This window comes from Fukomys damarensis, unplaced genomic scaffold (assembly GCF_012274545.1).
Source record: "Fukomys damarensis isolate Sample0158 unplaced genomic scaffold, DMR_v1.0_HiC HiC_scaffold_10, whole genome shotgun sequence".
Lineage (NCBI taxonomy): Eukaryota > Metazoa > Chordata > Mammalia > Rodentia > Bathyergidae > Fukomys > Fukomys damarensis.
The window spans coordinates 10518497-10533042 of record NW_022900922.1 but is presented as its reverse complement, the minus strand read 5'-3'; the positions used below and the strand labels follow the sequence as shown (position 1 = coordinate 10533042).

Below are 14546 nucleotides of genomic sequence, written 5' to 3'. Positions count from 1 at the left end.
CTTTTTATTTTTTGTTTTGAGACAGGCTCTCACTAAGTTGCTAAATTGCCCAGGGTGGGCTCAAATTTACAATGCTCCTAGCTCAGTGCCCACTCCACCCAGAGACCTGGGATTAGCAAGCTTGAAAGACATCATTTATTAACAGAAAATGGAAGTAAGGTACATGGACAACTTGATGCTTACACCTTAGTGTTGGCCTCATTTGAAGGCAGTCTGATCAGCTGGCCCCCTACGATTAATGCTTCGCTGTTGTGATTGGGTGAGTTAAGGGTTACAAACTGTGTTCCTCATTTAGGCTCTCAGTGAGTTTGCATACTAAACCGGGTTATGGTTTGTTATTTAGGGACTTGATATACAGAAGCAGCCTCAGATATCGTTTAATTTAACTTGAATAGTTAATCATTCGCTAAGAAATTACACAGTTCTTGGCCCGGTGCACATATCAGCTGCTGAGCTGTGCCAGCTGGTGACAAGCCCTTACCTCTCCGTGCATGGTCGCCTGGTGCCCCCACCACTGCCACCATGGGGCCGGCTGTATGATTAGGCCACAATCTTCAACAAGTGGACGTATTCCTCAGTTCTGTGGCATTCTCGGTCACATTGATGGAGTTCCCAAAAGGCAGATTACTGCCAGGCGCAGCTCGAACTCTCCTCAGAAAAGTGAACCGGAGAGAACCATTCCTCCTCCACCGAGAAGCCCCGTGAGAGGCTCACCTGGACACAGAAGTGGTGAATGGAAATCGTAGAGCATTTTACAAGACTTCTGACTTGGATGGGGTAAACCTTAGAGCACTTCTTTTCTCTTGCCTCGGTATTACGGGATCGAAGGGTTGCTGCTTCTTGTTGGTGGTTCATTTCATTTCCCAGTACTCCCAACGCCATACGCAGAGCACTGAGTAGTTCAAGTGGAGTATATTGAAGTAGACTTCAGTTTCTTGCATCATTGCTATTCAGGTTTTTAAATCTTTCATAATCCTTTTAAGTGTTTTTTTTTTTTTAAACTAAATTAACACAGCTCGCATGAACTGCCCGAGTCACATACAGGAGTGTGGGATTCCTCATTGCACACAGTCCAACCAATGCAACCTTAAACAAATTTATAAAGGAACTGAAGAAGTGTGGAGTTACCATAATAGTAAGAGCACGTGAAGCAACGTGTGACACTGCTCTTGTGGAGAAGGAAGGCATCCATGTTTTTGACTGGCCTTCTGACGATGGTGCACCACCACCCAACCAGATTGCTGATGACTGGTTAAATCTTGTAAAAATTGTTTCGTGAAGAACCTGGTTGTTGTGTTGCTGTCCATTGTGTTGCAGGCCTTGGGAGAGCTCCAGTGCTTGTTGCCCTAACATCAGTTGAAGGTGGAATGAAGTACGAAGGTGCAATACAGTTCATAAGATGAAAGCGGCGCAGAGCTTTTAACAGCAAACAACTCCTATATCTGGAGAAGTATCGTCCTAACATGCGGCTGCGCTTCAAAGACTCCAACGGTCACAGGAGCAACTGTTGCACGCAGTGAAACTGGGGTTGCCTGATGCAACTGCCTGGGACGTGCAGCTCGAGGCGGGACCTGACTCTCGTGCAGATTAGCCCGTGTGTTGGCTCCGCAAATGAGTCTAAAGAAGCTTCCGTAGGAGCGTTGCAAAGCAGTTATACAGGCTACACACAAGCTCAGGGGAATTACAGCCCCTGTGTCTGAGTTATGATCAACGTATTTGGACATTTACCATAAGATCCTTACTGTTGAGCATTTAAATTGTGCTTATCATTCATGCCAAGTGACTTCCCTGAAGTCATGCAGTATTGAGTTATATCTTTTCGACTGTTCCCATGCCAGAATCTCAACGATACCCTAAGAAATTAGGAAGATTAGGTGCCAAATACCCAGCTCAATACTCTTACATTCTTAGTTTCACACAGAACCACATTTCCGGGAACTCTAGAGCATCGTTTGTTCCTTCCGTCATTTCAAGCATGGTAGGGCCTGCGTGGCTATTTGCCTGCTCACTTTCTGTTTCACACTCATACCAGTCTGTATCAGGTTTCTGTAAACATCGATTGTTCTTTTTGATTATTACCAAGTCTCATGGTGATTATTTAATGTCTTTCTACAAGTTTTTCATTTTGTGCTGTTTTGGGGAACCTCCATTTTGAAAATCTACCTTGATTACTGAAGTGCATGTCTTAATGTCAGACAAAAAAGCTGTATGGTTCATTTAATGCTTGCACTCCAAGGTGCAACTTAACAGGCAGGGCCTGAAGAAAGACTAGGAGTGGATTACTCATTATTTTTAGTAAAATGTTGCCTTTGTCTTGGGAAGAATGTGTAGAATATGCTCTTTAATTTAGTAAGGATTTTTAAAAGGTACAGATGCTTTGTTATAGTAGCTAGAACAATTCTTAATCATAAAATTTCTGAAATTCTTATAATTTTTTCCATACTTATCAGAAGTTGCTTCCCAACTCATTTTTGTTTGAAGTGTGATTTTTTTTCTTCTCTCCCCCACCTCTTGCAAAAAACAGAAGTGAGTTTCTGCTAATGATTTGAGCAGACATCTAATATTTTATATGCCTTTTGAGCTGTGTAACTTAATATTTGGATACTTGATAATTTGTTTTATTATATAATTGATAAAATGGTGATGTGTATTAATGTTAGTTCAACCATATATTTATACCGTCTGGTAATGTGTGGTTATAGTTCTGTGGGAGAAATTATTTGTTGATGTTCACCAGAATGTAAAAACTTAGTGCAAGAGCTTAAACATCAAAATAAATAATGAAATCCATTTATCATTGATATTGCTTTGCTTAAATTTAACTTATTTTTGTATAAAACAAAATTAATGAAGTGCACTTTACTTAATGCTAGTTGGTATAAACTGTCCTCTTTTTTAAAACCAATGAAAGGTTGAAGTTATTTTAGTGGGGTTATGGGCATAATTTGTTACAGTTATAAACAGTAGCACTGACTGCTTTACATTATAAACTTCTTGATCTAGACAATTTTGAACCAATTTATTGTGTACCTAGAAGAAAGTACATAGGGGAAGACCTTGATTTTTATAGCTCAGTGAGTCACTAATTAAGTGGTTTCATGCAACTTCTGAACCTTATTTTCTCATTTGCAAATTAATTATTACCCACCTTTAAAGATACTGAAGTTAATTTGAACCCAACTCCTCAGCAGAGGAATGCTTAGTGAAATTTTGTTTTCAATCTGAAATAACTTCTTTACACAGTTTTATATTTATCTAAAAGGGACAGATGTCCTTGCCTCATTTTTTAAAAAAATAGTTAAATGTGAACTAAAGATCTGAGCGAGATGATACTCCACCTTGTTTTCAAGATGTATTTCCATCTCCTCAAGTCACTTCAGTGCTCACATATCCTTAAAATTTAGTCAGGGTGAAAGGGAAAAAATGCCTATGGGACTGTGGTTCTTTAAATCTTAGATCCTTTGTGACTAGGGTAATTTAACCTATCTTTTTCAAGTACAGGCTGCACTTGATAAGATAAATTTGTGTAATTGATTACTAAACATGAATTGGTTACTAAACAATAATGATGACATTATTACCACACAACCCATAAAGCCTCATTTGTGCTTATTGGGAGTGAAGAGGTACCGTCGCAATTAATGAGAATCTTCTAAATTTAAAAGGTTTAATTTACAGCATTGGATTGTACGTATGTGGTGCTAAGATCACTTTAAACCCTATTTGTATAGTATGCAACATGATCAGATTTGCTTTTCACCAGGTATTTTGTATCTAGGAATGTCTGTAATACACCCTGAAAGATCCCATCTGTCTGATAAGAACTGAGTTGTCTCGGTGAAACTCCTAGGTGGTATCTAAAACGAGGCTCCTATCACTGGGGCAGTGTAAATTTCGCTTTCAGAAGTAATAAGATTACTGAATCATAATGAGAAAATGCCATCTGCATTTCTTTAGTGGAAAGAACCCTGGATGTGCCATTGGTCATTTTGTAGTGCGCTGCAAGCTTCCTTTGCATCTTAGTCTCAGACCCTACGGCTGCGCCTGGGACACGTGACCCCTTCTGGTCTCCCCCTGCAGGGTGATGCTGTGCTTTCTTCGCTACACTGCAGTCTGGTCTCTGGGGATCTGTGGTGAGTGTCTCTATTTACCTGACAAATAGCTCTTGTTTGCCAGGGGTTTAACAGCGTTGCCTAGAATGTAGATGGGGTTACCGGTGAGAACTCCACCCCTTCCCAAAATGAACAGAATGTTTCATTTGAAATTTTAGGCCATGTAATTTGATAAAAATATTTCAAATGGAAATGAAAATAAAAGCAACAATGTTTCTTTTACATATAAATTGAAATTCTTTAATGTTTTTTTAAAAAAATCATGAAGTGTAGTGTGTGCCATACATATTTATACTCAACATTCTTGACTTCATGGATAATGTTTGTGGGTAGCTGTGCTTCCACACATCTGATTTGAAAATTAAAGACTGGTTTAAAAGTAGAAAAAAAAAAGACAGAAAGAAAGAAAGAAAGAAAGAAAGAAATGACACAGTTTTTAGTATTCTCACAACAAAAACAAAAACAGTAGTTATCTATGTGAGGTGATGGACATATTACTTAGTTGATTGTAATAATCATTTTGCTATGCATACATATGCAAAATGATCACATTGTGCCCATTTTTTGAGATGAGTTGATCTTCAGTAAAGCCAGGGGAGAGAGAAAAACAAAATGCCACCAGATAGAGCACCTGGCTATTGGAGATATGGCCAAATTGGCAACACACCCTTGAATTGCCTCTTCTTCCTTACTTGTTTGTGTCCTCGTGCCCATCAGTCCTGTTCCCCAGGCTACTTCCTACCAAGCAGAAGAGTACCTGCATGGAAAGATGACTTTGTCCCAGTCTCTGTTTTCAGGGGAATCACGGCTACAATATCAGTTTGAACAGCTGAATTAAACTAAGTGCTTGATATGACCATGTGACCATTCTTACAACCAACTCCTTCTTTTGAAGGGAGGGAGGAAGGGGTAACAACAGGTACTCAGATGCCGAAGAATTCCTAGGCACACCTGAGATAACACACCTAGATACATTAGCAAAACAAAAGGTTCACAATCTAATACTCTAGTGAAAGAAAGCATATCAGTAATTATGATAAACTCTCTAGGGGGGATGACTTTAGCAAATGCATATTTAATAATTTAACAAGACAAGATAATTAGGCACAGTCTACTGAACTGTGTATGTGTGTGTGTGGGGGAGCTGGAGAGATTGTCACAACTGTGAGAGCAGAGCTCATTTATAAAGTAATTAAATCCCAAGTGCTGTTATTGCCCAGAGGAATTTAATTTTTTTTAAATTTTTTATTTTTTGGTGCCGGGCATTGAACTCGGGTCCTTGAGCTTGAAAGGCAGTCCACTGAACTGCTGAGCTAAATCCCGGGCCCCGAATTGAATTTTTTAAAAATTCGAATCTTTGACTCAACTTCTGAAAAGCTGGTTATGTCTAACCCTTAAAGCAAGCTAGCTGTGAGTGATTCATCTGGAATCCCTGGTAGCTTTGGGAGTGGGTACTCAGCAGCAAGAGCTGTTTTGCATCCTTGGGCCTTTTTCTGCCCTGGACAGTGAGGTGAGTGGAGAAGAGAATGAGGATTTGCACTTTGTTGTGCTTCACTGTCTGCCTCATTTTGCTCCATGATGTCCTGCAGAATAGGTGCCGCTATACCCATTTCACCAACAAAAGATGAGGGCACCTGGATTATTTGAACCCAGGTACACATCACCTTGGGACTGAGGTTCAGAGGGTGCTTGGTGAAAAGTGACAATAGTTCAGTTGTATTCCTTGCTGAAAATGGAGAATATAAAGCAAACATTGGTGTTTCCTAGATTCCTTTCACTAATGACATATGTTGTTTACATGCAACATCTCTTTAATTCCACAGCCCGAGGCATGGTTGCAATACTGAGTTTTCCTACAGGAAGAAAGAAACGCACAGGTCAGGATTATTCAAGCATCCTCCTCCCACTAGCAATCGCAGATTTCATGGGAAGTAGAGTTGTCATTCTCCTTTACTCTTCAGTCTTATGATATTGCTTTGAGTTTGCATCAATTCTCTAGAAAGGAATCAAGACATAGTCACTGGAAATATAATTTCTGGGTCCAAAGAGTTAGTGGATATGAATGTGGCAAACACTCAAGATCTTCTGCTCTTCCAGGCCTTGGTAGCTCTCATGGCCTCTTCATAGAAGTGGCTTCACCTAGAGCCTCCACGTTCCACTGAAATAACTGGTGAAACTGCTTCAGTAATAAATTAGAATAATTTGTCATAATTGTGATTATTTTTAAATGAGAAATAATATTCTGTCAAATATCAAACAACACTCAGGAAGAAATCAGTGATCAAAAAATTAGTAAGTGTTAGCTCCGTGCTGGCTCCCATAACTATAAAGATGGAAATTAATAACAGTAAAAGGTAAAACAATAAAACCTAACATTCATACAATGCCTACAATGTGCCAGGTACTCCACATAAATTTTGCGGCTGCTGTTGTTCAAGCCTCAATAATCCTATCATTTTCATTTTGCAGAAAAAGAAACCAAAGCACGGGATGCTAAGCAACTCACTGGAGAAGAAGACTTGCCCCAGGATCCACTCTGTCGAGAAATGGACAGGAAGAAACCATACTGGAATGTGAATGTGGTGATGCTATTTGAAATCATGTGAAAGGGTGGTAGGAAGAGGGTAAGACGTAGTGTGCAGCTCTGGGAAGAATTGGCAAGCCGTCATCAGGCAGGTGACATCTGGGGGTCTCTTGAAAGTGAAAGTGGCTGTCAAATGAGGATAAGCAGGGCCTGAGGGAGAGAGGGCCCCTACAGAAGCATTGGGCATAGCTGCTTCACACTGGATGCGACCAAGACATCCTTTCCGTAAGTGCATGGATTAACAATCTGTGAAATGTCCAGACAACGGGATGTTGTTCAGTGATAAAGGAAATGGGTGACTAAGCCATGGAAAGTCACGGAGGAACCTTGAATACATGCTGCAGAAGTGATGACGAAAACACAGTGCATGTCTATGTTTTAAAAAGTTATTACAGTATATGGTACACTGCCAAGAATGATAGGATGCATGTGTTGGAAGCAAGGGGGAGTATTTTGAGGGTGATTTAAGGGCAATTTGTCTTTTATCATAATAGTTGAAAAATTAAATATTCACTGTAGGTTATTTTTTAAAAGCACACTGTGTAAGTGAAAGCCAGTCTTCAAATCTGTATACTATATGATACCAACTGTCTTATGTACTTGAAAAGGCAGGATTATGGACAGGGACAGTGGAAATGATGAGTGTTCGCTTGTGGCTGCGGGGGAGATGTGCAGAAGGAAGAACTGAATGGGTGGAGGACTGTGAAGTTTTAGGGCAGTGAAATTCTTCCGCATGATGATACAGAGGTGGTGCGTGACAGGATTCACTTGTCAAACCCGTAGAAAGCACGGTGCAGAAGAATAATCCTTAATCCAAACTGCAGACTTAGTGAATAATCATGTATTCGTGTTGACTCATCAACTGTAATAAATGTGCCGTGTTGATGAGAGATGTCAGGGGAAGGGTGGAAACAGAAGATATGAGAGCTCTCTGACTTCTTGATTTCCTATAAACTTAAAACTACTCTAAAATGCAGTATTAGGAGAGAGACATGGCAGACGAGGGAGAGTCTTTTAATAAGTACAGACAGAGCATCAAAGAAAGTACACCATATCGGCAGCGTTCCTTCAAAATTCTGAGTTAACTTTGAGTGCAGAAGAGAAACATTAAGCCATAAGTAACTTACATCTTAGTAAAAATTAAGTCATTAGTTAGTTTTCTTGCCACTACTTAGCTTCAACATGTAGAGAATACGAAGATTCCTTCAGTTACAAGTGAAATAAAGCTATTTCAGAATCCTTAAATCTAAATAAAATGCATCATCTTGTGTAACCAGGGACCAGAAGAACACATGGGGCAAGGTTGGGCTCCTTCCGTTTTTCTCTTTCTCACTTTCCCCTAATTCTCTTCTTCCTTTTATTAACTGTGGTGATCGTCCTTAGCTCAAGTGATGTGGATGTTTCTGTGCCTGATGGCAAAGTATCTTTTTTCTCTGTGAATCTATCCATCACAGAAAAGTAACCTCAAATTAGTCTGTGTCCAGGAGAAGAGGATATTTCCCTTATACTTCAGGCTGTGTGGGAGTGAGGGGAATGTGTAGCATGGCAAGGAAAAGAGACAGGAAGTTTTCCTTTGGCAGCAGGAGTGTAGAGTGGTGACTAACAAACCCCAACATTTTAAAGAACAGAAATACCGGTGTATTTCCACTGTGGCTCTGATTTGCAAACCATGGACGCTATATTGGTCTGTCTATCTGAATCATCAATGTATTGGCTTGAATTTTAGGATGACTGGGATAGACACCAGGCAAGGGAGTCAGGTGGTAAGTAGGCAGGAGGCTCAAAAGGCTCCAAGGATGAGGCAGCAAGGAGACCATCCCGCCCCTGCCTCCCTTGCTGGGACTCAGTGAAGGGAATGCTGGCTCAGAAAATAAGAGCAGACAGGAGAGGCAACAGGGCCCCATCTCATATGATTGTTTTCCATACTGTTATGACTGAGCTCTATGGTTCTGTTCCAGACAGAGTTTTGAGTGTCTCTCTGAGTAGCAGGTGACGAAACCCCTGTTTGAACATGTACAAAGACTCATAGCTGTACTCTAGCTATGGTTTTGGTGAAGGAGACAAATTAGTCCATTCTTTTGCTGATACAAGAGGCCTAGAAGAAAGGACAGTTGAAGTCATAAATAACTGGCTCTACTTCTGGTCTGGCTGCTGGAAATCATAATGCTTTGGGCACCTTCCTTCATTTCCTTGAACCTGTTTTCTATTCCAGAGAATGGGGATAAATAATTCTTACTTCATGGGTTATTTTGAGCATTATATAAATATTGTATATGGAACACCAGTTATAGTGGTTGACAAATGTACACGTTTAATGAAAATATTTATGTCTTACATGTTTCCTAAGAAATGAATACATAAATTGTGTGACTTCTGATAGGCATTAGCTAGCAGAAAATTGCAGATAACTAGGATAATTTAAGTAATTTGCTTTAAAATGCATCCGAATTAGACAGAACAAACTATAAAGTCCATGACATTGGCCTCAAAGAGTTTAGAATTAGCAAAATTCTAACTGTTCCCATATACCGGTGGAAAATTTAATTTTAAGAAGAACTACATTTGAGTGAGTTACGTGCATTTGTCGGGTCCAAAATTAGCTGAAGAAATAGATGCATTATCCTTTCTTATATAATTACCTTTTCCCCTTATGACTGTGTATTTGTTCATTCATTCACTTGTTAGGGCTTCAACTCACCCAGTAAGTCGAAGTTTCTAGAAGCCACTTCTGGGTTTTGGAGGTGCATGGACCTTAAGGAGGCCGTTTACTTTGCTGCTTGCTTAGGGTTTGTATGAATGCTGAACAAATTGGTTAGGTAAATTTTTTTTTTTTTTTGCAAATAAAATTTAATACAACTATACAGTCAAGTAGTAATGGTTAAAAAGACATTTTTATTAGTTAACAAGTTACATAAATTTAAACTATGCAAGAAGTTTATTTAAACAAAGCATGTATCAGCCTGCTAGAGTTGAATTGAAAATGATGGAACATAAACTCTTATTTTTTCACTGTGAAGACTTTCAAGCCTCTTATGGAAAGCAAATGACACTTGGCTGGCACAGGATGCACTAGTTGTGAGCAGATTATACTCTGAAGCTGGGTTGTCTTAGATATCTTTGGACAATCTCAGAAGTTTAAATAACCTGCAAGGAAGGTGATGGGAAAGAGAAAAATAAATGCCTTTTCAAAAAAGGTTAAAGAAAAAGCCTATACAGGAAAAAAGAAAACATCATGTCAGAATGGAACAAAAGTAAGTAGATAAACTTTTTCAGCATTACATGTTAATATTGCAAATGCCTTTTATAAGGCCTTAATCAATGTAAGACAATGTTACCTAAATAATTTGAAAAGCACCTGGGTATCAAAAAGTAAAAATGAAAAATATAATAAAGCTCCAAGTGTCCAAAAGTTTCACTTAACATTCTCATTCTGCCAAGCAACCACACAATTTGTGCTCATTAAAACACTTAAGAAGGGAACGTTAATTGTCTTTATAGGAAATAAATATGAATCTTATCTAAGGTAAGATTTAGATTTATTTCAATTGAGAACCTGAACTAGCACTGGTAATTTAAGACATGTGAATTCAAATGCAGTTATTTTGAAAACACTAAAACAGAAACTCTGCTTGGGTTTGCTTTTGGTTAAAGGCTGCCTATTTTCCATTGGGAACTGGACCAGTAGTGGTGAGTGTGCTCCTGTGTTATCCACATGGCATTCAAAAGCAAATCTTTGTGAAACACCTGCTGTATCCAGAGCTATGCTAGGACAGCGAGGAAAGACTCCAGAACCATTTCTATCATATGGCTTGTAGTTCAATGGTGAGAAAGACCCGTAGGAAAATGAGGCCTAGTACTTGCAACTCAGGCAGCAGAGACAGGAAGAAAATGTCCCTGTTCCTGCCCCTGCCCAACAGTCCACCTGTCTAAGAGTACTTTGACACTGCTCACAGTCTCTGTTCTCTTCTTTTTCTCTAGGGAGAAATGGATTAAGCAGGTGAGGTAATTTCTGAGCTGTTTAAAATCATTCAAAGAAGAAAACAAGCATTTGCCCACAGAAGTCCAGTCAGGACTACAGGATTTGAGTCTTATCTCTTTGTACCAGATCCTGCCTGAGGTAACCTGGGGGACCCTTGCTTTTCAAATCTGGTGTATTCTGTAGAAGCTTAAAGTTTGTTATTCCTTTATTTTAACGTGGGACAAAATTTATGTAAATGGATCTCATCATGTAAAGAGGGTTTAATTGGTTACTAAAGAGTCTAAGCTGTTCCTTTCTTTAAAAAATTGGAGCTGGATTGTTTTTGCCTGCACCTGAGCTATCTCTTCCCAGAAGTCCTGAATGAAAGAAAAGGGGTTTTGTCTTTGAGGCTGGATCTCCTGGGAGTCCAGCGCTGTGTCAGCTCCTGGTGTGCTAATCTCCACAGGGGACCTACTAGCCGCTTAATTGGAGATGCAGAAAAGACTGAGATTTCAGTCCCCATTCTTACCTTGAGGTAGAGGACAAGGAAATAATGGGAGTGTGTATCCCATAGGGCAAGCCCTGCCTTTAAGTGTTAGGGTAAAAGAGAGTTTAAATTAGCTTATTTTTTTCCTCATTGAGTTTATTGGTACATTTTAGGTATACAGTACAGTTACATTCATCATTGGGATCTTGCACCTTTACATGACAGGTCTTGGTTCTCAATTTTTCCCCTTGTCCCTGCCCTCCCTTCACCCCCTCCTCCCCTCCCCATTTAAAAACATTTTATTTCTATTTTTTCATTTTCTCCTATTTTTTTTTCCCTCATTACCTTTCCCCTACCCTTCCCACTTTCCCTACACCTTTAGCCCTTTTCTCCCTGTTTCACATTGTTCATAATCTCATTAGGATCTTAAATGAAGAAGATGTGGTTTTTCTATAAAATGGAATACTTCTCAGCCATAAAGAATGAGAAATTAGAGCCATTCGTAGGAAAATAGATACATATTGAGGACATGCTCCTAAGTGAAGTAAATGTTAGCTTATGAGTAGTCAGCTGCTGTAGCTGGAAAAGGGTCTGGGGTAGAGTTGAGTAGTCAGTCCTACAGATAAGAATTAGAATAAGAACAGGCAGTGAAGCTAGGACTTTGGCCACCAGGAGAGTTGTTCCCCAGCCAACACGGACTGCGACTCCATCTCCACCCTCACGGCTCACGTGCAGTCCCTCCCTTCTGAGTTTGGAGAAATATAAAAGTACAAGACACCTGGTTTCCTTTTTAACTTGTTCTCCTTTAAGCTCCGCATGCTGAGGAACTGGGTTAGAGAGCCTGAGTTCCTATTGGTCATTTTAAACCCACAGTTACCTGTGATAGGAGATTGCTAAACAACTGTGCAATTCTCGCACTCCACTTATCCATACAAAGTTCCAGACCAAGAAGCACCCCACGTCCTGGGACCCCTCCCAGCTACCAGAAGCCTTTCTTCTTCTTATATTTCCCACAAACACTTTCCCTTTCCCTTCTCTTCTGTTCACAATTTCATGCTTTGACTTAGTGATAGTGAGACAATGGCTGTGGTTGACATGCTTTGTTTAGAGTTAGCTGTTTCTGTAGCACTAGACAGTCATGAGACTCTCTCCCTTAACAGGGCTGTACTAGGTAGGTGTGCGATAGGGTATCTAGTGAAAATGTGGATGGAAGCAATCTGGGACCACACTCTCGGGACTGGAACCTCAAGAATCCTCTGACTTCTTTCACTTTTCCTTTTTGGAGCTGTGACAGTTAATCTTGCTTATCAACTTGATTAGATTGAGAAATGAAAAGGAAATCATTAAAGCTCACCTCTGGGTGTATGTGTGAGGATGTTTGACTACGTATGAGACAGGAAACTGAGCGGGGAGATGTGCTTCAAACATGGATGGTAACTACCAGTTGAGTGCGGGCCTGGGCAGAACAAAAACAGAAGGATGAAGCTGGCTAATATGGGCCGTCTTTGGCTGATTCCCTTTCTCTCTGCTGCCTGGCTGCCTTTACTATAGACAGCTGAGTTAGGGAGAGATATTACATGGGGTCACATAGGGCTAGCTCCTCGAGAGAGTCAGGACAAAGGTGAAACACACAACTGTGGCCAGAGACACATCTGTTGAAGACCAGACCTTAAGACGAAGACATGATAACCAGACGTGCATACTTCCTCAAAGGACAGACACTAGGCCTAATGAAGTCTAGATAGACATTAGCCACCCTCGTGGGTGACCAGAGACCTCTGGACCCACCATTTCCTGGGAGAAGTCTTTTCATTCTTTCTGTCCAGACTTGTTACATGAGTTTCATCCCAATTGGAACACTGTGGCTTTACCTGTAAACTTATTGGTTGATCATGGCTGTAGCCCACATTGCACCCATGTGGATTTAGCCCTATAAAACTCCTCTGTGAAGTAGGGTCCCCAGGCTACTGTCAACGGCCATCCTATCAATACATATCTTCCTACTCTTAATCTCCGCTGTTCCTCGAATTCATTCTTTCATTTTTAGAGAACAAGGGCCTGGTGCATCAGACAGCTAGTAGGTTGGGAGATGTAATATTGCATATTTCGTCTCTGGTATAATTTCCTGTATCACCATGAGGTAAACAGCTTTCCTCTGCCACACCCTTCCACCATGATGTTTCTGTTTCACCATAGGCCTGAAAGCAATGGCGTAGGCCAGCCATGAAATGAAGCCTCTGAAATTGTGAGCCAAAAGAACTCTTCCTCCTGAGCTGATTTTCCCAGGTATTTAGTCACAGAGATGAAAAATTAACACAGCACTTCCATTTTATTTCCACTTGCCTTTAGTTTGGAAGCACAGTTTTTTTTAAACCTTTGCCCAAATACCATATATTTATATTTTTGTCTTTTTTTGAGCAATGAGGCACTAAACATGTCATTTGACCTAGCAATTCTATTTGAAGAGGTTTGTCTCAAGAAAGAATTAGAACGGCATTCAAAAGCATCTTTTAAAGGGGTTTCATTCCTAGATTCTTTTTAATATTGTGAAATCTGGCCATGGCATAAATATTTACCAAATAAAGATGATTCATTCAATGCAGTCTGGTAAAGCCATACCATGGAATACCATGTGGCTGTTTGAAAGGATGCTAAGAAAAAAATCCAAAATTATATTTGGGATCAGCAGGGGGATGTCCTAGAAAATGGAATTTAAATCATTTGTCTTTTATTTCTCAGAATCATAGAGCTAAAAGTGTTTCCAAGGTTATCCTGCCCAATACTGTGGGATAGGCCATTGACAACACATATTTATTCATGTAGTATTTATTGGATCAATAGAAGGACAAAATTACATAAATTTAAGAATCTTAGTTTTGTTTTTAATTACAGAATAACAAGGCAGTAGTTCATTTCATGAAACAGAATAAATGTTCTGGTGGGCTGTGTGGAAGAAGTTGTTTTTGTTCGAGTATTATTTATTATTATTATTATTATTATTATTATTATTATTATTAATTATTATTATTATTTTGGTTGCAGGATTGTGGATTGAGGCCAGCGCCTTTACAGTGAGCTATATGCCCAAGCCCCAAGCCCCATCCCTTACTTAAAAATCATTTTTTCCTTTTGAGCCAGGATCTTGCAAAGTCACTAAATTGCCCAGTTTGGCTCAAACTTGGGGTCTCCTCCCTCAGCCCCCCACACAGCTGAGATTATAGGCAGGCATCATTACACCCAGGTTTATACACAGAGAAGGGCTGAGCAAGGCAGAGATAAAGAACAAAAAGAAGCTTGGTCATTTAATGAGTTGCTTTCATTGTAATGTGGGGATTTTTTTTTTTTTAAACTGGGTAATGTCAGGTTAGCTTTTTTTGGTAAAAATTAAGGCACAGGGAACTTCAG

The 14546-nt window shown here is 39.8% G+C and overlaps 1 long non-coding RNA gene and 1 pseudogene across 1 annotated transcript; both read left to right on the top strand.

The window, feature by feature from the left end:
- The first annotated feature begins 1024 nt into the window (after nt 1-1024).
- On the top strand, nt 1025-2023 carry LOC104860788 (annotated as a pseudogene).
- Nucleotides 2024-10740: 8717 nt separating this feature from the next.
- On the top strand, nt 10741-14256 carry LOC104860757. The gene is made up of 3 exons (XR_779797.1): nt 10741-10813; nt 13338-13427; nt 14184-14256. It is a non-coding gene; the product is annotated as an uncharacterized LOC104860757 (long non-coding RNA).
- Nucleotides 14257-14546: the final 290 nt, after the last annotated feature.